This window comes from Artemia sp. Qi Xiang Cuo, chromosome 11 (genome assembly GCF_049724085.1).
Source record: "Artemia sp. Qi Xiang Cuo chromosome 11, ASM4972408v1, whole genome shotgun sequence".
In the NCBI taxonomy this organism is placed as follows: Eukaryota; Metazoa; Arthropoda; class Branchiopoda; order Anostraca; family Artemiidae; genus Artemia; species Artemia sp. Qi Xiang Cuo.
In genome coordinates, this window is record NC_142804.1 from 46,877,491 (window position 1) to 46,901,418 (window position 23,928).

The 23,928-nt window shown below is 35.7% G+C and overlaps 1 protein-coding gene across 3 annotated transcripts in view; it reads left to right on the forward strand.

The window, feature by feature from the left end:
• LOC148947049 (uncharacterized) overlaps positions 1–23,928 on the forward strand; it is a 136,087-nt gene that overhangs the window by 14,335 nt on the left and 97,824 nt on the right. The window lies entirely within an intron of this gene.

Consider the following 23,928-nt stretch of genomic DNA (forward strand, 5'->3'; position numbering starts at 1 on the left):
CTGGGACATACTTTAACCTGTAGACTCATCCCTGAAAGTTTCATTTCCCTAACCTAACTCCATTCCAAGATAGCCAAAAGTAGCTAAAGTAAAATTTTACCCTTTGATGCTTCTAGGCCCAAGTATTATAAGAGTATATAAGACTTTTTTGAAAATTCCCAAATGTTTGGGGATTGTGGAAGCACAAAACAAAACACAATTGATTATGAGGCTATGTCACAGATAATTGTGTCTGAAATTTGGCCAATATCAACATTCACTTGTGAATCTCCAAATTTTTTTTTCTCTGCTTTGATTCAATTAGCTTTGGCAGTCACATTTTTCAGTATTATGCAAGCTATGATGGTAAAAGTTAAAATTATGTTAATTTAGGCAGTCAATATAATTTCAATATAATATTGAAAAAAACTAAGTTCTAAGTATTGAAAATGCTTGTCTGATCTAGTGGAATACCAGGCTGACTAAGAGTGTTCCTTCAGCCAAATTCAAACATAGATATTGGCTTCCATCAAGGGATTCATTTCTTTTGAGAATATCTTTTTTTTTGTCCTGTGAAGATCATGTCCTGCTACAAAATAATCTTCAACTGCTGGGTCAAAGGGCTGAGGCCTGGCTTCTTGAATTCAATGTTGCTAAGTGCCATACTATTCACTTTGGCAAATTGAATCCTTACCACTCTTATTTTTTCTTAGCCCACCTACTCTCCTCTGTAAATAATGAGCAAGATCTTGGTGTCACAATTAACAATGAACTAAAATTCAGCACTCATGCTTAGAGGTCTGCTGCTGGGGCTAGTTTGACCTTGGGACTAATTAAGCGTGCTATTTCCTCTTGTTCCCTAAGGTCATCAATCTTCTTTATAAGGGACTTGTGTGTCCTAAGCTTGAAGTTGGAATGTCTCTTGCCTCTTCATATTTTAGAAAAGACATAAAAGTTCTTGAAGATGTGAAGGGACGTGCTACTAAAGTGATATCTGACATGCAAGAGCTTTCCTACCCTGTAAGAGTATCAAAGCTGAATCTCCCTACACTTGTTTACAAGAGAGATACAGGGGATGCCATATTAACCTTTAAATTATTGAGGGCTAATATTCTCTCAGCAATATTCCCTACTGTTGGTACCAATTCAAGAACTAGAGGGCGTCACCTGAAACTCAAGCAATTTACAATTTCTAGAATCTGTAATCAATTCTTCTCAAAATGTATTGTCAATAATTGGAACAAGTTATCTAATGAAACAATTATTGCTGAATCTGTTGATGTTTCCAAACAAAGGCTAGATGCTGAGTGGTTCTCCAGAGAGGGTAAACTCAATGGGGATGCTACCAAAGATGCAACAGCACCTGGTCACCAGTGAACCTGAATAAAACTAGTGATCATTCCAGAGCTCTACAAGGAGAAATCCTTAGATTGCTCTTAGCTGCAATTCAAGATAATATTGTAGTAACCTAGTAAAAATTTTTTGACAGACAGCAACAGTCCCTGTCAAAATTCCCTTAACATGTAAAGTAGATAAAAAATAATTGGCATAAAAATTCAAGGGTCCTCTTTCAAAACATAGTTGTTGAATTAATGGGTATTTTCTTAACAATAAGAGATTTTAATGATTATTATTTCCTATGATATATCAGATGGAAAAACATTACAAAGGTTTTTTTTTAATTGTCATTTTACTTTTAGATACTATATTTTTCCATCATCTGAGGAACTACTGCTTGGCCTGACCTCATAACATTTTCATATTTTTAAGCATTTGACTTGGTTCATCACAACATCCTAATTTGTTCATCACTGAATAACTTTGAAGTAGACCCTCTCTTAGTAAATTTTGTATATGTTTTCTTTCGACTAGATCCCAAGTTGTAAAATACTAAAATATTTTCTCTGAACCCCTCCCTACTTAGTGTGAAATCCTCAAGAAAACTTTTTGGGACCACTCTTATGTCTAGTAATGAAACATTGGATTAATCAGATCTTAATATGCAGATGGCTTGCTGATCCTTGAAGTATGTTATAGAAATATCAAAAGTAACCCCTTCAAAATCTTACCAATGTTTTGGATGAAGCTAAAATTTACATATGAAAGAAATTTCTATTAAGTCATATAATGACAATAAACTTCTTAAAATTCTTGAAATCTACTCCCATTTTCCTAGACTCTATCCCACCCAAAATGCTACTGAAACATGTTAAACTCCTTAGTGTCACAAATTTCTAATAACCTTTACTAGGACATGCACCTTTCAAGGGTTCTAGATTTTCCAGACAAAAGATAGTTCAAACTAAAATTTTAAAGTGAATTAAAATGGCAGATTAACTTTGAAATGGTCAAATGTTGACAATATTTTCACTGTGAACATAAGAAATCTTTGCTGGACTATTAAAGCTGAGAGTAAGTGGGAAATTCCAGATAGCATTGGAGATACTATTCTTGTGGTATATATGTAACACTGTGAACAAAGGAAAGAAAAGAGTCATAGGACCTAGGTCACACAATTTCACTCCATTATCCAGTTTTATTTCTATTCTTAAGACAATTTTGTCAGTGTTTTGCTTTCACTCTCTGAATAGTGTTTTATACTTTTACACATTTAACAAAGTTGAAGAGAAATAAAGTAAACAGAATAGGCCTAGGCATGTTGAATGTATTTGCCCAAAAGATATTTTTACACATGTCAAAATGGCTTCTGACTTGCATCAAAAACAGGTGTTTTTCTGTTGTGTTGAATTTATAGGCGAAAATGCTACAATTTCAGAAAATAGTTTTTTTTTACCCATTTTGGATAAAACTTCAAACTTCTAATCAAAAAGTTAGATTCCTAGTTGTTTTTCCTACATACTGAAACCCTTTTCAAACCAAAAGTCTTCAAATTAAGCCTTCCATAGTAGAAAAAGTGTTTTTTTTTTTTACAAAAACTGTCAAATCATTGGTGCCTTTAGCATACTGGTAACATGCACCCTTTCTTATTCGTTTAGTTTTGTGTCAAATACTAGGTTAAATAAATTTCAATCTATCTTAAATTGCAGCTTTCAGCAATCTAAGGATTTCTCCTTGTAGAGCTCCAGAATTGAGGATTTAAGTTGTATTCAGAATTATTTTGTGACCAGATGCACTGTGCTGATCTATAGCTTTTTAGTTGAATTTACACTCCCTGGAGGACCACTCAGCATCCAGCCTTTGTTGGAAGATGTCCACAGATTCAGCAGTAACAGTTCCTTCTGAGAGTTTATTCCAACTGTTGATGATTCTTGAGGAAAAGAATTGAGCACAGACTCTGGATAGGGTAGGCTGCTTAACAAGTTTCAACTGATGACCTCTAGTTATTGAGTTAGGCCTGACAGTGGGAAATAATGATGGGAGTGTATTAGCCCTTATTAACTTATAGGTTAAAATGGCATTACCTCTATTTCTCCTGTATGAAAGAGTTGGGAGTTTCAGCTTTGCTAGTCTTGGAGGGTAGGAAAGTTCCTGACTGCTTGATATCACTCTGGTACCACATCTCTGTACATCTTCCAACAGTTTTATGTTGTTGTTTTTTTTTTAATAAGGGGAGGCTAGAGACATTCTAACTTCAAGCTTAGGACACACAAGTCCTTTATATAGAAGATTGATGACTTTAGAGGAACAAGTGTAAAGAGTATGTATAATCAGCCCCATGGTTGAATTAGCACCAGCAGCAGACTTCTTAGCGTGAGTGCTGAATTTTAATTCAAAATCAATTGTTATTCCAAGATCTTGCTCAGAATTTATAGAGGAAAGTGGATGAATTGAGAGAAAATAAAAGCAACAAGGGTTCATTTTGCCAAAGTGAATGACATGGCACTTGGAAACATTAAATTTAAGAAGCCAAACCTTAGCCCATTGATCAAGCAGTCCAACATTATTTTGTAGAAGGATATGATCTTCACAGGATAAGGGTGGTCCAATGAGCTTTATGTCATCAGCATAGAGCATTAGTTTACTTCTGATAGTGAAAGAAGCATCATTGATGAAGATATTAAGAAGTGGTGGACCCAAACCACTACCCTGAGGAACTCTACTCAAAACATGCTTAGATGAAGAAAGAATAAAGCTACTAGAGTCATCAAATAACTGAACACATTGAGGTTGTATATAAAGAAAATCAAGGATCCAGAGTGGGGACTTCTCTTCAAGCTTGACAGCACATAACTTGGTTGCAAGTTGCTTGTGACAAAGTTTGTCAAAATCTTTAGAAAAGTCAAGTACAAATTGTGTCAGTAGGCACCCCTGTATTAAGTAACTTAGTGATATGGTCATATGATTCCAGGAGATTTCTATCAAAAGATCTTCCAGAAAAAAACCCATACTGTGAGCTGTGTATGAGATTATTTGCTTCAAGAGGTCTAATATAAGACTGTTCAACATTCATGGAGAATACAAGGATGCATGCAGTATGGACCAGCAGATATATTAATTTTGATGGACATAAATTCCTTTAGAACTATTGTATCCTTAATCAGAATAGGCTCCATATAATGTGATTCATCATACATAGAAGGTGGGAGAAAACAGTTGTGAAATTGGAGGGAAAAGAACAGATGAAAACTGATGGTTGAAAATTTCAACTTTCAGCTCAGGATCAGCAACTGGTTGACTTGTACAGGATATCAAGGAGTGTGTGTCTGCTGCAGCATTTTTGAGAGCCACAATGCCAGAAAGATTTAGAATTATCCCTAACATCCTCAGCCAATTGTTCCTCAAACCTTCTCATCAACTCCTTGATATGGTTGGTTGTCTGATTACAAAAAGTTTGAAGAGTTGATAGTTTTCTGATGTTTTCTATTTTCCTGTAATGATTACATGCTTGTTGTTTTCTATTAATTAGCTTAATTGTTTCAGTAGTTGAAAAAGGTAGACTTTTGGTCTGTTTAGCCCAAAAAATTCTGGTGTACAACTTTTCAGCATGTAAAATTACAGTTTTTACACTAGACCAACTCTCATTTATTGGTGATAAGCTGTTCCCAATTGACATTGGTAAGTCTTTTGGAGACTAGTTTGTAATTGACATATTTTCGTTGCTTGGAAGAGGGTTGTTTAGTATCTAAACATAACTCTGAAATAATTAAAACATGGTCGCTATTACCAACAGGTGTGGTTATTACATTCTTAATAAAAAAGGTCAGGATTACTGAGAATAACCAGATCAATAGTGTTGGAAACTTGACCTTCACTGAAACGAGTTGGTTGTGAAATTGTTTGATAGAGGGAATTATCAGAGAGGGCAGATAAAAAAGAAAATCTCTAGTGCAAAAACCAGATCCATTAATTCATTGGAATTGAGGAAGGTAAAAAACCCCCAGAAGGACAAGATCATAACTTGTAAAATTGGACATCACATGTGATAACATAGCAGCCAATTTAGATTCAGAGTCCAAAAAATAGTGAACACTAGTGCTTCTATAAACATCGCCCACTACAATTGAGATTGTTTGATTGTGTATTTTTATCCAAACAGACTCAATTCCATGAATAGTTAGAGAGTCAAAATAAATCAGACGAACCTCTAGTCTATATCTTACATATAAACACACTCCTTTGTGATGAAGTGGGGAATTCAGGTTAGAAAAGAGTTGGCAACCATTGATTTGGAATTGTATCAGGTGATAAGGCTGACAAGGTATTTTTAGATGCAACTTCTGTAATTGCTGCAACATATACCTCTGCCACTAACATACAAAAGGGATGTTCTGAAAGTTTATTAGGGGGGCTATTAATGTTGGAACTAAGGAATTTTATTCCTTGAAAGGTAGGAATCTGAGAGGATGCGGGACTAGTATAAGCGGGAACAAAAGAACTAGAAATATTATTGGATATCGTGCTGCGAAATGACAAGGATGAAACAGTAGGTGAGCAAGTTCTTGCAGAAGAAATACTAGAAATAGAAGCAAAAGAAATTGCAAAAAAATGTGCTTTGCATCAGACATAGAAACATTATTATGAACAATAACTAGGCAGTTGAGAGACAAGATTAGATGGTGCAAGACTATAATCACTAAAACAATTTACAGGGGTAGAAGGAGGCAGAGTTATCAGTGGAACATTTGATTCATTGGGGGGATTGCTCCAACTGGCAAGTTTTTTGTACAATGGCACCCTTACGAATTATCAAGTCTGCCTCTCCATTAGCTTTTTGGCGTTTCAAATCTTCAACTAGAGCTTTGTGCTTTGTTTGATCTTTAAAATTTTGAGATAACCATTTTGTTCGTCATATTTTAAAGTTCTGGAAATTAGGTCTTTGAGGATGACACCCCCCCCCCCCACAAGCCTCAGGGCAAAAGTTGTAAGTTATACCCTGGGGGCATACAAGGTTTTTATAGAAAGCGTTTTCATAGAAACTTCAAAAATGGTTCATTCAATTTGGAGTTAAGAGGGCTAGTTCCCTTATCAATAGTTAAGCGATTGGAGGGCGAATGCCCCCCTCCACGTCCATCATTTCCCAAAACACTTCCAATCAACATTTTGATATAGCCATTTATTTGAACGTAGTTGGTCCGGAAATTATGTTTTTCAGTACGATAACCCCCCTCCCCCACAGCCCTCAGGGATAAGGTTGTAAGTTATTCCCTGGAGGCCTATAAGGTTTTTATAGAAAGCTTTGTAGTGGAAATATAAAAATGAGCTTATTAATCTGAGAATTGAGAGGGCTATTTCCCTCAGAGAAAGTAAAAGCTGATTAGAAGAAGGATGCCCCCCATGCCCATTATTTTTTCTAACCTTTTCAACCAACAGTTTAACCTGGCTCGTTTGTTCAACATAGTTGAAGGGTCTGGAAATTATGTTTTTGAGTATGACAAACCCCCCCCCCCCCCACATCCCTCATTGCTATGGTTGTAAGTTATGCCCTTGGGGCATATAATGTTTTTTATTGAAAACGTCGTAAAAACTTTAAAAAGGGGTCATTGGATTAGAAATTGAGAGGGCTTTTGTCCTTTTTAATAGTTGAAAGTAATTGGAGGGAGAATCACCCCTGCCCCATGCTCATCATTTCCCTAAACATTTCTGATCAACATTTTAATATCACCATTTTTTTCAACGTAGTTGAAAGGTCTAAAAATTATGTCTTTGAGAATGACAACCCTTCCCCCATGATCCTCAGGACAAGGGTCCTAAGTTATGCCCTTGGGGCATATAAGGTTTCAATGGAAAGTTTTGTTGTAGAAGGTTCAAAAAGGGCTCGTTCGATGGGAAATTTAGAGGACTAGTGCCCTTTTTATCAGTCGAAAGTGATCAGAGGGCACATGCCCCTCCCCCCTAGCCCATCATTTCCCCTAACACTTGCAATCAAAATTTTGAGATAACCATTTTGTTGAGCATATCACAAAGGTCTGGAAATTATGTTTTTGAGGATAAAAATTCCCCCAGTCCTCAGGGATTTGAGGGGTCTCATTGGATTGGTAATCAGACGCTCTAGTGCTCTTTCTAAGAGTCAAAGTGATTGGAGGGCAGCTACTCCCCCTCCCCCCCCCCCCACACACACATGTCGTATTGTCCCGAAATGCATCTAATAGAAATTTTGAGATAGTCATTCTATTCAAAATAGTCTAAGTATCATATAACATGGCTTTTGGGGTTGAAAGACACCCCAGAGATTAGGGGGAAGGGTTGTAAGTTGTGTCCAGGGAATATTTAAGGTTTTTATGGAAGGAATGGTTGTTTAACTTTAGAAGAGGCTCGGTCTTTCTCCCTGAAAAAGACTATGCCAATATAAAACGAAGAGAAATTAACTTAAAAAATAAATTCCACAAAATGTTTTTTTAAAAAAAGTAAGGAACTCCATTAAACCAAAAATGAACAAAAATAGTCAAACTCAAAACGAGCAGAAATTAACATAAGTCGGGTTCTAAACCTTATGCTTTCTAAAAGCCAGAATATGATTTGTACTATACTGAAAAAAAAAATCTTTTGAATATTTTCATTTTTATAACTTTAAGAAATCAAAAATTAATTAAATTATATCAGCATATGTATACTAAACTGAAGATCCCCATTTTTCTTAGTAAATTCATTTGAATTTTTTTCAGTAAAGTACAAATTATATTCTGGCTTTTAGAAAGCATAGGGTTTAGAACCCTACTTTTATTAATTTCTGCTCAATTTGAATTTGACTCTGTTATTTATTTTAATTTCTGTTCGTTTTGGGTTTCATTTATTCATTGATACTGATATGTGGTAGTTGTAAGCTTGGTAGATTATTTGATTCTATTTTTGTTCATTTTTGACTTAATGGAGTTCTTTACTTTTTTTTGAAAAACTAAATTTGGGAATTTTTTTTTTAATTAATTACATAAAAGATCGATATATTTCATTATAAATTGGGACTAGCTAGTCAAGGAGGCACACTTGTGCCTCTATAAAGAGGCGACCCACCACAATGTTAAGCGATTTCAGGTCCTAGAGATCGCAGAGACGGCGGTAATCGCATTTTGTAGCCCAAGCTCAAACTAAGAAACTTGCAAAATTTCATCCTCCTCCGACTTTATCTTCATGGGGTAAACTGGGCCGGAAGTTTGGACCCTCCCACCACAGCCCCCCTTTAACGTTTTCCGATTTGGCTTAAAATTATATGTTAATCATTCCACGGGCCCGGGAGCTTATACACGAAAATTAAGCTAAATCCAATCACTCCTTCCCTGTTTTCAAAAAACCAAATATAGCCACTTAAAATTCATCATCATTTCTTTTTTTTTCTTAGCCACGCCTACAGGCCACAGTTGGCAACAGATCCGGTTGAATGAGGACTCATTGGAAGCAGAATTTAACCTGTTAGGGCCTTTTGATATTTTCAGACCGAAAAAATTATCCACCGAATTTATATTTACGGCAAACCTTCTTTTCCCATATTAGCCCATGTTAATTTTTCCGACCACAACCCCCCTTTAACGTTGTCTGATCGGGCTGAAATTTGGAGGATGATCTTTCCTAGGGCCTGTAAGCTTTTCCTCGAAATTTCAGCTCAATCTGATCACTCCAAAAACCAAATATCATGTTTTGCTTGCTTCAAAAAGATTCATTACATTACTAAAAAACAATTTCAGTTATGTCTCTTTAGTGTAGTGGTGAGATTCCTGGCTGTCAGGCGGAAAACCCTAGTTCGATTCACCATTAGACCAAATTTTTTATATACTGAATTTAAATTAAAAAAAAAACTCAGTTTCTTTTTTAAATTATTTGAAAAAAAATTATGTTTTCTAAAGAGTTAAAGAGGCTGAGTTACAAGGTCGACCCTTAAAACACCCTGTCGAGAAAGAAAAGAATAATACACAATCATCTAACAGTTAGTCAAGCAATAATTAGTAATAAACTGTACAAAAACGTGCAGAAATTATTTGAAAAAAACTACGTTTTCTAAAGAGTTAAAGAGGCTGAGTTACAAGGTCGAACCTTAAAACGTACAGGGATTAGGAGGCACAGTCCGGGGGTTGCCGCCCCCCAAACCTAACACTTTCGCAGCCTTTAAATGAAAAAAAAAGTTTTTTAAACTGAAAGTAAGGAGCGACATTAAATCTTAAAACGAACAGAAATTATCAAAGAGGCACACTTGTGCCTCTATAAAGAGGCGACCCACCACAATGTTAAGCGATTTCAGGCCCTAGAGGTCGCAGAGAGACGGCGGTAATCGCATTTTGTAGCCCAAGCTCAAACTAAGAAACTTGCGAAATTTCATCCTCCTCCGACTTTATCTTCATGGAGTAAACTGGGCCGGAAGTTTGGACCCTCCCACCACAGCCCCCCTTTAACGTTGTCCGATTGGGCTGAAATTTAGAGGTTGAGCTTTCCTAGGGCCCGGGAGCTTATCCTCGAAATTTCAACTCAATCCGATCACTCCTTCCCTGTTTTCAAAAAAACAAATATAGCCACTTAAAATTCATCATCATTTCTTTTTTTTCTTAGCCACGCCTACAGGCCACAGTTGGCACCGGATCCGGTTGAATGAGGACTCATTCGAAGCAGAATTCGACCTGTTAGGGTCTTTTGATATTTTCAGACCGAAAACATTATCCCCCGAATTTACATTTTCGAACAACCTTCTTTTCCTATATTAGCCCATGTTAATTTTTCCGACCACAACCCCCCTTTAACGTTGTCTGATCGGGCTGAAATTTGAACGATGATCTTTCCTGGGGCCTGGGAGCTTATCCTCGAAATTTCAGCTCAATCTGATCACTCCAAAAACCAAATATCATGTTTTGCTTGCTTCAAAAAGATTCATTACATTACTAAAAAACAATTTCAGTTATGTCTCTTTAGTGTAGTGGTGAGATTCCTGGCTGTCAGGCGGAAAACCCTAGTTCGATTCACCATTAGACCAAATTTTTTATATACTGAATTTAAATTAAAAAAAAAACTCAGTTTCTTTTTTAAATTATTTGAAAAAAAATTATGTTTTCTAAAGAGTTAAAGAGGCTGAGTTACAAGGTCGACCCTTAAAACACCCTGTCGAGAAAGAAAAGAATAATACACAATCATCTAACAGTTAGTCAAGCAAGAATAAGTAATAAACTGTACAAAAATGTGCAGAAATTATTTGAAAAAAACTACGTTTTCTAAAGAGTTAAAGAGGCTGAGTTACAAGGTCGAACCTTAAAACGTACAGGGATTAGGAGGCACAGTTGGGGGGCTGCCGCCCCCAAACCCCCCGCTTTCGCAGCCTTTAAATAAAAAAAAAAGTTTTTTAAACTGAAAGTAAGGAGCGACATTAAATCTTAAAACGAACAGAAATTATCAAAGAGGCACACTTGTGCCTCTATAAAGAGGCGACCCACCACAATGTTAAGCGATTTCAGACCCTAGAGGTCGCAGAGAGACGGCGGTAATCGCATTTTGTAGCCCAAGCTCAAACTAAGAAACTTGCAAAATTTCTTCCTCCTCCGACTTTATCTTCATGGAGTAAACTGGGCCGGAAGTTTGGACCCTCCCACCACAGCCCCCCTTTAACGTTGTCCGATTGGGCTGAAATTTAGAGGTTGAGCTTTCCTAGGGCCCGGGAGCTTATCCTCGAAATTTCAATCCGATCACTCCTTCCCTGTTTTCAAAAAACCAAATATAGCCACTTAAAATTCATCATCGTTTCTTTTTTTTCTTAGCCACGCCTACAGGCCACAGTTGGCCACGGATCCGGTTGAATGAGGACTCACTTGAAGCAGAATTCGACCTGTTAGGGCCTTTTGATATTTTCAGACCGAAACAATTATCCCCCGAATTTATATTTACGAAAAACCTTGTTTTCTTCAAATAATACACATAAACAGGTTAGACATGCTTTGTTATGAAAATATCTGCGCGTCAATTTTCATAACAAAGCATGTCTAACCTGTTTATGTGTATTATTTGAAAAAAAACTACGTTTTCTAAAGAGTTAAAGAGGCTGAGTTACAAGGTCAACCCTTAAAACGTACAGGGATTAGGAGGCACAGTTGGGGGGGCTGTTAAAGAGGCTGAGTCACAAGTTCGAACCTTAAAACGTACAGAGATTAGGAGGCGCCCTGTACGACGTGATTTGAGTATTCAGGAATTAAAAGCCTTAACACAAGAATGTTCAAGAGCGGGGGGTTTGGGGGGCGGCAGCCCCCCAACTTTAACTCCTGACACGATCAGCTAACAGTTAGTCAAGCAATAATAAGTAATAAACTGTACAAAAACGTGCAGAAATTATTTGAAAAAAACTACGTTTTCTAAAGAGTTAAAGAGGCTGAGTTACAAGGTCGAACCTTAAAACGTGCAGGGATTAGGAGGCACAGTTGGGGGCTGCCGCCCCCAAACCCCCGCTTTCGCAGCCTTTAAATAAAAAAAAATTTAAACTGAAAGTAAGGAGCGACATTAAATCTTAAAACGAACAGAAATTATTCCGTATATGAAAGAGGCTGTGCCCTCCTCAACGCCTCGCTCTTTACGCTAAAGTTTTTATTGTTTAAAAAAAGAGTTGTGAGAAAGTCAAACTTTAGCGTAAAGAGCGAGGCGTTGAGGAGGGCACAGCCTCTTTCATATACGGAATAATTTCTGTTTGTTTTAAGATTTAATGTCGCTCCTTACTTTCAGTTTAAATTTTTTTTTTATTTAAAGGCTGCGAAAGCGGGGGTTTGGGGGCGGCAGCCCCCCAACTGTGCCTCCTAATCCCTGCAATCCATTCTTGTGTTACAGTGCAAAATAATAAAGGTAATCATAAAGTTTAAATAAATCCATTAGTTATATTAATTTTTGTATCTAAGAAAAATTAAATCTAAGAAAATATTTAAGAAAAAATTACTATTTAATTCTTTTGGTGTAAGCCTTCTTATAACTCAATGAAAAACTAGACTATAGTAAATCTACTGTAATTTTTTGCAATAGATTATAGTAAATAATAAAACAACTTGTTTTGAAAAGATCCCTGTAAAAGCTTCATTCAATATTGACAGGACTTTAAAAAATACCTTACATAATATTGACACCAAATTGATTAAATATATTAGTTAGGCTTAGGGAATGAAGCTTCCAAGGGGTATTATGAGTTAATATTGCAGCTTATTCCTGAATTTTCTGGCCATTTCATCATGATCCTTCAGGCCATGAAGCCCATGGTGTTAGATTTTGAGGAAACTTGGTGGGTTTATTTCTTTTGTGAATACAAGCAATCACACAAAGCGTTTTTTCTCTTACTTTTCCAAGTTATGGTTTTATGGCCATTCAAGGTTTCATTTTTGTATCCTGAAAAAAAAACGGGATATAATATAGGACACAAAGATATATTATATCCCGCCCTTTGTATCCTGAAAAAAACATTTTTCTTGTTTACAGATTATTATTAGTAGAAAAAAGTGTTGTTGTTTTTCACTGTTCTATTGGAAAATCACAATCGTTTTTTGTATTTTTATTTCGTTTTAATTATAAATGGAAATGCAATGTGGTCCAACAAAATGCCTCCAAATTCGTCGATCTCAAGTGATAGAATAGAAGAGAATAAGGCTTTATTTTTAAACTTTTCACAAGCGTTAAATCGCCGAATATAAGTTCGTGTCACAAAAAAAAGAACATAAAGTAAACAACAACGATCACAATCAAATCAATGAGATTGTAATCAGGGACACCAAAACGTTAAGAAATATAAACAGATAAAAATATAAAAAAATAAACAAATACAAAAAATATTAAAGCAGCTAAAATAATGTCATATCAAATCAGGTCTTGTCATACATTAAAGGTAAAAATCTAGAGTCATAAAACGGCATATAATATAATAAGTCATAAATCAAATTAAAAACAAAAACTAAAAAATAACAAGAGTGTCAAAAGAGTATAAAGAAGAGTTCGTTGAGAGGCATTAGAGGTGTTAAGGATTGGAGTGAAGGTTGGTATAAATCTGTCTAAATATCTTTTTGTTTTAGTCTTTACATGTTCTAGAACGGGGATGGGATTTTTTGCCTCTCTTGGGAGAAGCTTCCGTTCAGGATTATGGGGAAGCGGATAAAGGTCTTCAGCTCAGATGTTGGTTCTGGCATTACCACTAAAACGGAGGCACAGATCATGTCGTTTCTTTTCCAGGGTTTTGATTTTAAAATTTTCTAAGAAGTAGGAGTAAGGCAACTCCCTTCCCGTGTAATTACTCTTAAAGCCTTTTTCTGGACGAGTTCCAATCTTTTGATTTGATTTTTATTTAGAGAGAAGTACCATAGAGGGTAAGCATATTCAAGAGTTCTACCAATTAATGATATGTATAATTTCTAAATATGAGAAACAGGACATTGATATTTTGCCAATTGCTTAAGGAAAGCTAGGGACTATTGGCTCGCTTGGATATAGTTGAAATATAGGTTTTTCATTTAAGATCGGAAGTTATAGTTACTCCTAGAAGTTTTATTTTTTGTGTCATAATTTCACTTGGAAGAATAGATGTAAATGAGAGGGGCTGTGTTTAGAAAATTGATTGTTAGTATTGTAGATTTCAATGGGTTGACATGCATTTTATTTTTGAGGGCTTCTGTTGCAACATCTTCAAGGGTTTCAAGTGGTCTACTTTCTATATTTTTCCTGGCTACCTCTAGTAGAGTCATATCATCAACAAATTTCCATCGTAAGGGGATATCTTCTGCCAAATTATTTATCATTACGCTGAATAAGATGGATCCAGTTATACTGCCTTGCAGCATTCCGTTATAGACTGTTAGAAGTTCAGAATAAGTATTCATGTATTTGGCCACTTGAGATCGTTGGCTGAAAAATGATGATATAGTTTTAACCAGAGAAATGTCGATTTGGAATTCATGAGAAAGTTTATCAACTAAAACATTATGGTCAACATAATCGAAAGCTTTTTCTAGGTCAACTGAGATGAGATTAGCCCACGTATTTGGTGTCTCTAGGTTTTTCAGTATTGTGTCATACATATGTACTAGATAGTGGGACGTTTCCAAATTGTCGAATTTCAATACGTTCTGCAATTGAGACTTTGAGCCAGTCATATAAAAATGATTCATACAGCTTTGATAAAAGTGGTGTTAATGTTATTGGTCTAACTTTGTCAAAATTGACCACGGTACCTTTTTTAGGAACTGGAGTTATGTAACCTTGTTTCCAAAGAGTCGGGAATTTGCCTGTTTTTATGATTTTGTTGAAAATATCTACCAGTGGCTTTGAGATTTTATTGGCGAAAGTTTTTACGAGCACAATTGGAATATCTAGGGGGCAGATACTGGTTCTTTTTAATTTTTGGATTTTATTTGTAATGTCAGATTTGGTGATTATTAGTAAATTACCTTCATGGGTTTGGGGGGAAATTTTTTTCGGATTCAAGGGTAGCTAACGTTAGTAGAGGGGGGGGTACCAGCGCTGTCACGCACCCCTGCTGCCACCTACAACTTTTTTTTACATAATTTATTCAAGGATTATCGATCGAGTCTAATGGGGGTCAAGGTCAATCGATCTGTTGTTGTTTGTCCACGTGCGAATGACACGAGGGGTGATTTACATAATCGATGGGGGACATAATTTATTAAAGGATTATCGATCGAGTCTAATGTGGGTGTGTCAAGGTCAATCGATCTGTTGTTGTTTGGCCACGTGCGAATGACATGAGGGATGATTTACATAAACGATGGGGGAATAATTGATTCACTAGCGTGGGGATGAAGGAACATAATTTATTCAAAGATAATCGATCGAGTCTTATGTGGGTGTGTCAAGGTCAATCGATATGTTGTTGTTTGACCAAGTGCGAAGGACATTATGGTGATTTACATAATCGATGGGGGAATTATTGATTCACGAGCGTGGGGAATTATGAAACAATATGTTCATAGAGTCCCTAGGGAGACAGATTACGTAATCGCTCAATGACCTCTTTTTCCAAGATCGATTTATTTGTTGTTTCTATTTGTAATAACTCGAGGGGCGAAGGTTATAGCTGCGCAGTGAGTTCTAACAGGAGCAATGTTATTGATCTAGGACTCGGAGGGGAAGTGGATTTTCGAAAATTTGATTGCATATTCGATTGGGAACTTTATTGATTCGATAACAGGAAACAGTTAGATCACGTGTTTCCTTCTCAGCCAATCAGTGAGTCGGATACATCCTCCTTCTCAGCCAATCAGAGACGTGCTTACATATTCGCGGCGGTGGGAATATAAGGAACGGGTTTTTTTGATATAGTTTTATTAGTCTGTGAATAGAATTCAAAGGAGTGAGAAGAACAGTTTTGACTTTACTCATTTTGGATATATATTTGTGTTGCCGATGGCGATGTGTGGAATGTTTACCCTATTAGAAGTTGATAGTGGAGTTGGTGATAATAGTACAAGAGCACCAAACATTGCGGTGGAAATCACGAAAGGATCACGGCTTTGTCTGGAATGGGATGCAGTATATGCAAGATATGTGATATCCTTGAGCAAATTTAAAATGGAGGATCAATTATGTTTCGCCGCTAAAGTTGATATAGCACACATGAATAGACTTCAATGTGCTTTAAGTGCATTGGTGAAACATATTGAAGACAATAAACAGTATCGATAATTGTACATGCTCTATATTATTGTTGTTGTTGTTGTAATTATTCAATAAAATTGTTTCGAAATTGAAAATGTTCTCTTTCTTTTCTGGTTAGGGCTAACGAATCAGGGTATGAGGGGTGATTTACATAATCGATGGGGGAATTATTGATTCACGAGCGTGGGGATGACGGGACATAATTTATTCAAGGATAATCGATCGAGTCTAATCGAGGGGGTGTGTCAAGGTCAATCGATCTGTTGTTGTTTGGCCACGTGCGAATGGCACGAGGGATGATTTACATAATCGATGGGGGAATTATTGATTCACGAGCGTGGGGAATTATGAAACAATATGATCATAGAGTCCCTAGGGGGAAAGATTACGTAATCGCTCAATGACCTCTTTTTCCAAGATCGATTTATTTGATGTTTTTCTCGGCTAGCCTCCCCTGAGAACTTGATTTACATAATCGCTAGGGGAAATTATTGATTCACGAAGGGGAAATTAAGAAACAAACATGGCTTCATTGTTGTTTGGCTAGCCTGGTCTGAGAACTTGATTTACATAATCGTTAGGGGAAATTATTGATTCACGAAGGGGAAATTAAGAAACAAACATGGCTTCATTGTTGTTTGGCTAGCCTGTCCTGAGAACTTGATTTACATAATCACTAGGGGGAATTATTGATTCACGAAGGGGGGAATTAAGAAACATTAAGGTTTCTTTAATCTTTAGGCCTGAGGGATTTATTTATTATTGTTGTTTTGGACAAGTGCATGCTAGGGGTGAATGTCATGGTGTCCTGGAATAGGAAACAGTTAGATCACGTGTTTCCTTCTCAGCCAATCATCGAGTCGGATACATCCTCCTTCTCAGCCAATCAGAGACGTGCTTACATATGATTTCCCCGTTACATAACAATTCACTCTTGAGATTTCGTATATAACGGGCATGCAATATGATTAAATTATCAGAAAGTTCCAGAACACAGTTCAAACAACTAGAATGGATACTATTGATGAAGTTGAAGCCTTGGCAACTACAATTTACCATGTAAGTTCTGTTTTATTTTCAAAATTGTTTTCCGTGGTCACCCTCTACCATATTCGGGTAACCCCCCCCCCTATACAAACGTCCCTATATGATGTTTATACTCGATAAAAAGTGTAAAATACGCTCTTTTTTCGTTACGTAAACCCCATCCTTCCTTCCCCCTCTGTTTACGACATAATTCTGTTTTCGATATATTCCGTATCTTATCTAAAAGCAACTGTCAACTTTCTGTCAATCCCTTAATATACAGTCCGCTATTGCTTGACTTACAGATTTCTCGCAAAGATTTAATTATCTTATAATTACTGACACCCCTTTAAAGTACATCCGGCTTTGATAAATATACAAGAATTTGGATAGCGGCTTAACCAAAGGTTTCTCTTTAAGAAAAAGATACATTGCTTTATTATGCGTAAATTGAATAGCATTTTTACCATATCTTTCGATGTGGGGGGAGGGGATATTTGTCCAGGACTTGTATCAGGGATATGGTACGTGGGGTTTTTGTACGGGGGCTTTTTTTCTGGGGGGTGTTATAAATATACAAACTAGGCCGGCATTTGAACGGTTCAGTGAGCAGTATTTCTTCTTTCTCAGATTCAAAAGGATGACATATCTTTCGGTGGTGGGGGGGAGGGGATATTTTTCCATGTCTTTTTCTCCGGGATATTTTCCGTGGGGGTTAGTGTCGGGGGTCTTTTTTTCTGGGGGGTATGATAAATATACAAACTCGGCCGGCCTTTGAACGGTTCAGTGAGCCATAATTCTCAGATTAAAAATGATTCGATATAGTTCGGTGGTGGGGAGTAGTTATTTTTCGATGTCTGTTCTGCGGGGATATTTTCCGTGTGGTTTTTTTCCGGGGGGTTTTTTTTTCCGGGGGGTGTGATAAATATACAAACTAGGCCGGTTTTTGAATGGTTCAGTGAGCCATAATTCTCAGATTCAAAAAGGATGCAATTAGTATATTTCACGAAATTTTTTTACTTTTTGCTTTCTTAGTGATAAACTAAACAAAATTGCATGGATGAGGGTACTAACTTTCTTTCTGTAAAAAAGGGGGCAAATTATTTAGATACTAATTTTTTCTCTTCTTTTTAAGGACAATTGTGAAGAATGCATACCCCCTCCACCCAAGAAAGCAAAAGTAGACGAGGCAGCCACCATACAGTCCGGTCGAAAACCGAAAAGAGAATGGATGGCTTATCTTAATATGGAGAACCCTACCGACTCATCTATGCAAGATCGTGAAATAGCCGACACAGTCGCACAGGAACATAGCGACGCCGTTCCGTCCACCCTCCAACACTCGCTACCCGGGCCATCTGGCACCCAAGTGCAGCCGAGATATAAAAATGTAAGCATTTTTACCTCTAGTTATAGAAATATCTATCAATTTCATCCAACTTTTATAGGCCTTTTCCACATGCAACATTTTCGAACACTGCGTAAGAGTATGTCTCAGCGGGAATATTGAATGATTTTTTCTCTCCAAAGGAAATATAATGTTCTCCCTTTTGAATCACGTCAAGTGCACGCATTCGCCCTTTTGCTAAATTAGATTAGTGAAGACAACAAAAAAAGGCACTATATTCTGGTCATAGTAGGGTTTGATAATTTCTATTGCGATATAAACGAATGGTTCACCTTGCCTCTACAAATATTACAAAAAAAAAACTTTATATCTTAATTAGTTGTGTATCATGACAGGAGATGGCTATCCTTTTCAAATCATGTTTTTTTCCCAGAGCAGATAAAGATTATTAATAATAAATTTTATTTTTATTATTTGTTTTAAAATAATAAGAACATTATTTTTAATTTTTTAAAACTTTTTATAAATTATATTATCGAAGCCAAAAAAAAAAGTAAAAAAATTACGGTCCTAGTAGGGATTGGTAATTTATATTGCGATATAAACGAATTGTTAACCTTACCTATACAAATATTATAAAAAAAAACTATATATCTGAATGAGTTGTGAATCATGCCAGGAGATGGCTATCCTTTTCAAATCATGTTTTTTTTTTTCCACAGAGCAGATAAAAAGTATTAATAAGAAATTTTATTTGGAGGAATTGTTTGAACAAAATCAAAACCTACTATGTCATTCGCTTTTTTAGATTGTAAATATCTTATACTAATATACGATATGTCGGGGGGCCGGGGGGGGCTGTGGGGGCAAGGTTAGGGACGTGCCGGAGGATGCGCCACGGGTCAGGAAAGCGGTGGGGGACGTGCCACGGGTCAGTGAAGCGCCACGGGTCAGGGAAGCGTCACAGGATGCACCACGGGCCCCGAGAAGCGCCACGGGTGGTCCGGGAGATTGACACAGAATATATTGGTCTGAAATATTCCGCAACTGGCATTATATTCGAAGCAGCTTTCTTACTCCTAGACAATCAACGACGTGAAATTCATTGCTATAAATGGAACATCAGATACAATATGTATAAGTACGAGAAAAACAGATGGAGTCCAACACTAAATTTTATAAATCGAAATGGCTTTTACGCTAAAATCATACGACCACATAATGAAAATGGCTATGAAATAAAACATGTACAAGATGAAATTCAGGAAATATGCAGTTTTTTCGGTGTGCAAGCTGTTTATGTTTAGGGAAACGTGCCAACTGATAAACTCTTACTAGAAAAATGTGATAAAAAAATAGCATTATTCAATTTAGAAGACTTCAAATGTGAGAAATACCTGCATTCAGTCCATGGTCCAGAAGATGAAGTTAGATATTTCGCTAAATGGATACCGGAAAAGATACCTTACATGTAAAAATGAATCAGATATACAAAGTCCTAAAGTTGCTCTACCTCATATCAAATGGATTAAGCTTCTTTTTTTTTTAAATATGTCATTATTTTTTTCAAATGTTTTAAATATGTTTAAGCAATAAATATCTTAAGCCTCAACCGTTTTTATTCTTTAGAATAGTCCATCGCCATGAAAATTATACTTTCAGATTCAACATGTCAGTGAACACACTTTCAAGTTCAGTATGTTGGAGAACCCTAAATAGTCATCCATAAAAAGGTAAGTTAACTCTAAAAGGTTAAAGAATTTTTCTGAAATTATCTTAAGCCTGAGACGTTTTTATTCTTTAGAATAGTCCATCGCCACGAAAATTATACCTTCAGATTCAACATGCCAGGGAACACACTTTCAAGTTCAGCATGTTGGAGAACCCTAAATAGTCATCCATAAAAAGGTAAGTTAACTCTAAAAGGTTAAAGAATTTTTCTGAAATTATAAAGCCTCTACCGTTTTTTATTCTTTAGAATTGTCCATCGCCACGAAAATTAGACATTCAAATTCAACATGTCAGGGAACACACTTTCAAGTTCAACATGTTGGAGAACCCTAAATAGTCATCCATAGAAAGGTAAGTTAACCCTAAAAGGTTAAAGAATTTTTCTGAAATTACACTTTCAGATCCAGTATGTCAGGGGACACACTTTCAGGTTCAGCATGTAGGAGAACCCTAAATGCACATCCCTAAAAAGGTAAGTTACCCCTAAATAGTTAAAGAATTTCTCTATTTATGCACAGTTTCAACTAGCTATGGCTAAGTTTGCTAAAGACAAGCTATTTTCTTGCAAAAACACGCAAAATCATAAAAAATGTTCAATTCTCCTTTAGTACCTACACAATTAGGCTAAAAATTAAGATATTTATGCAGACTTTCAACTAGCTATGGCTATTTTTGCTAAAGACAAGCTATTTTCTCGCGAAAACACACAAAATCAGAAAAAAAATGTTCAATGTTCCTTTAGTACCTACGCAATTACACTAAAAATGAAGATATTTATTCAGAGTTTCAACCAGCTATGGCTAAGTTTGTTAAAGACAAATTATTTTCTTGCGAAAACACACAAAATCCGAAAAAATGTTCAATGTTCCTTTAGTACCTACGCAATTAGACTAAAAATGAAGATATTTATGCAGAGTTTCAACTAGCTATGACTAAGTTTGTTAAAGGCGAACTACTTTCTTGCGAAAACACACAAAATCAGAAAAATAAATGTTCAATGTTCCTTTAGTACCTACGCAATTAGACTTAAATGAAGATATTTATGCTGAGTTTCAACTAGCTATGGCTAAGTTTGCTAAAGACAATCTATTTTCTTGCGAAAACACACAAACTCAGAAAAAATGTTCAATGTTCCTTTAGTACCTACTCAATTAGACTAAAAATGAAGATATTTATGCAGAGTTTCAACTAGCTATGGCTAAGTTTGCTAAAGACAAGCTATTTTCTTGCGAAAAAACACAAAATCAGAAAAAAATGTTCAATGTTCCTTTAGTACCTACGCAATTAGGCTGAAATTAAGATATTTATGCAGAGTTTCAACGAGCTATGGCTAAGTTTGCTAAAGACAAGCTATTTTCTTGTGAAAACACACAAAATCAGAAAAAATGTTCAATGTTCATTTAGTAACTATGCAATTAGACTAAAAATGAAGATATATATGCAGAATTTCAACTAGCTATGGCTAAGTTTGCTAAAGACAAGCTATTTTCTTGTGAAAACACACAAAATCAGAAAAAATGTTCAATGTTCCTTTAGTACCTACACAATTAGACTAAAAATGAAGATATTTATGTAGAGTTTCAACTAGCTATGGCTAAGTTTGATAAAGACAAGCTATTTTCTTATGAAAACACACAAAATCAGAAAAAATGTTCAATGTTCCTTTAGTACCTACACAATTAGACTAAAAATGAAGATATTTATGCAGAGTTTCAACTAGCTATGGCTAAGTTTGATAAAGACAAGCTATTTTCTTATGAAAACACACAAAATCAGAAAAAAATGTTCAATGTTCCGTTAGTACCTACACAATTAGACTAAAAATTAATATATCTATGCAGAGTTTCAACTAGATATTGCTAAGATTTCTAAATACAAGCTATTTTCTTGTGAAAATCCACAAACTCATACAAAATGTTCAATGTTCATATATTACATACGCACTTAGACTAAAAATTAAGATATTTATGCATAGTTTCAACTAGCTATGGCTATGTTTGCTAAAGACAAGCTATTTTCTTGCGAAAACCCACAAAATCAGAAAAATGCTCAATGTTCCTTTAGTACCTACGCAATTAGACTAAAAATGAAGATATTTATACAGAGTTTCAACTAGCTATGGCTAATTTTGCTAAAGACAAGCTATTTTCTTGCGAAAACACACAAAAACAAAAAAATGTTCAATATTGCTTTAGTACCTACGCAATTAGACTAAAAATGAAGATATTTATGAAGAGTTTCAACTAGCTATGGCTAAGTTTACTAAAGACAAGCTATTTTCTTGCTAAAACACACAAAATCAGAAAAAAAATGTTCTTTGTTCCTTTAGTACCTACGCAATTATACTAAAAATGAAGATATTTATTCAGAGTTTCAACTATCTATGGCTAAGTTTGCTAAAGACAAGCTATTTTCTTGTGAAAACACACAAAAAAAGAAAAAATGTTCAATGTTCCTTTAGTACCCTCACAATTAGACTAAAAATGAAGATATTTATGCAGAGTTACAACTAGCTATGCCTAAGTTTGCTAAAGACAAGCTATTTTCTTGCGAAAACACACAAAATCAGAAAAAATGTTCAATGTTCCTTTAGTACCTACACAATTAGTCTAAAAATGAGGTTATTTATGCAGAGTTTCAACTATCTATGGCTAAGTTTGCTAAAGACAAGCTATTTTTGTGCGAAAACACACAAAATCAGAAAAAATGTTCAATGTTCCTTTAGTACCTACACAATTAGGCTAAATATGAGGTTATTTATGCAGAGTTTCAACTAGCTATGGCTAAGTTTGATAAAGACAAGCTATTTTCTTGCGAAAACCCACAAAATCAGAAAAATGTTCAATGTTCCTTTAGTACCTACGCAATTAGACTAAAAATGAAGATATTTATACAGAGTTTCAACTAGCTATGGCTAAGTTTGCTAAAGACAAGCTATTTTCTTGCGAAAACACACAAAATCATAAGAAATGTTCAATGCTCATTCAGTCCCTACACAATTAGGCAAAAATGAAGATATTTATGCACAGTTTCAACTAGCTATGACTAAGTTTGCTAAAGACAAGCTATTTTCTTGCAAAAACACACACAATCAGAAAAAATATTGTTAGGTTAGGTTAAGTTAGATTAGGTTAGGTTAGCCTACATACGCACGCATATAGGTTAGGTTAGGTTGGATTAAGTTAGGTTAGGTTAAGTTAGGTTAGGTTAGATTAAGTTAGGTTAGGTTAAGTTAGGTTAGGATAGGTTAGATTAAGTTAGGTTAGATTAAGTTAGGTTAGGCTAGGTTAGCCTACGTACGCGCGCGTACGTAGGCTAACCTAGCCTAACCTAACTTAATCTAAACTAACTTAATCTAACCTATCCTAACCTAACTTAACCTAACCTAACTTAATCTAACCTAACCTAACTTAACCTAACCTAACTTAATCCAACCTAACCTAACCTATATGCGTGCGTACGTAGGCTAACCTAACCTAATCTAACTTAATCTAACCTAACAATATTTTTTGAGATTTTGTGTGTTTTCGCATGAAAATAGCTTGTCTTTGGCAAACTTATCCATAGATAGTTGAAACTCTGCATAAATATCTTCATTTTTAGCCCAATTGCATAGGTACTAAGGGAACATTGAACATTTTTTATGATTTTGTGTGTTTTCGCAAGAAAATAGCTTGTCTTTAGCAAACTTAGCCATAGCTAGTTGAAACTCTGTATAAATATCTTCATTTCAGCCTAATTGCGTAGGTACTAAAGCAATATTGAACATTTTTTTTTGATTTTGTGTGTTTTCGCAAGAAAATAGCTTGTCTGTAGCAAACTTAGCCATAGCTAGTTGAAACTCT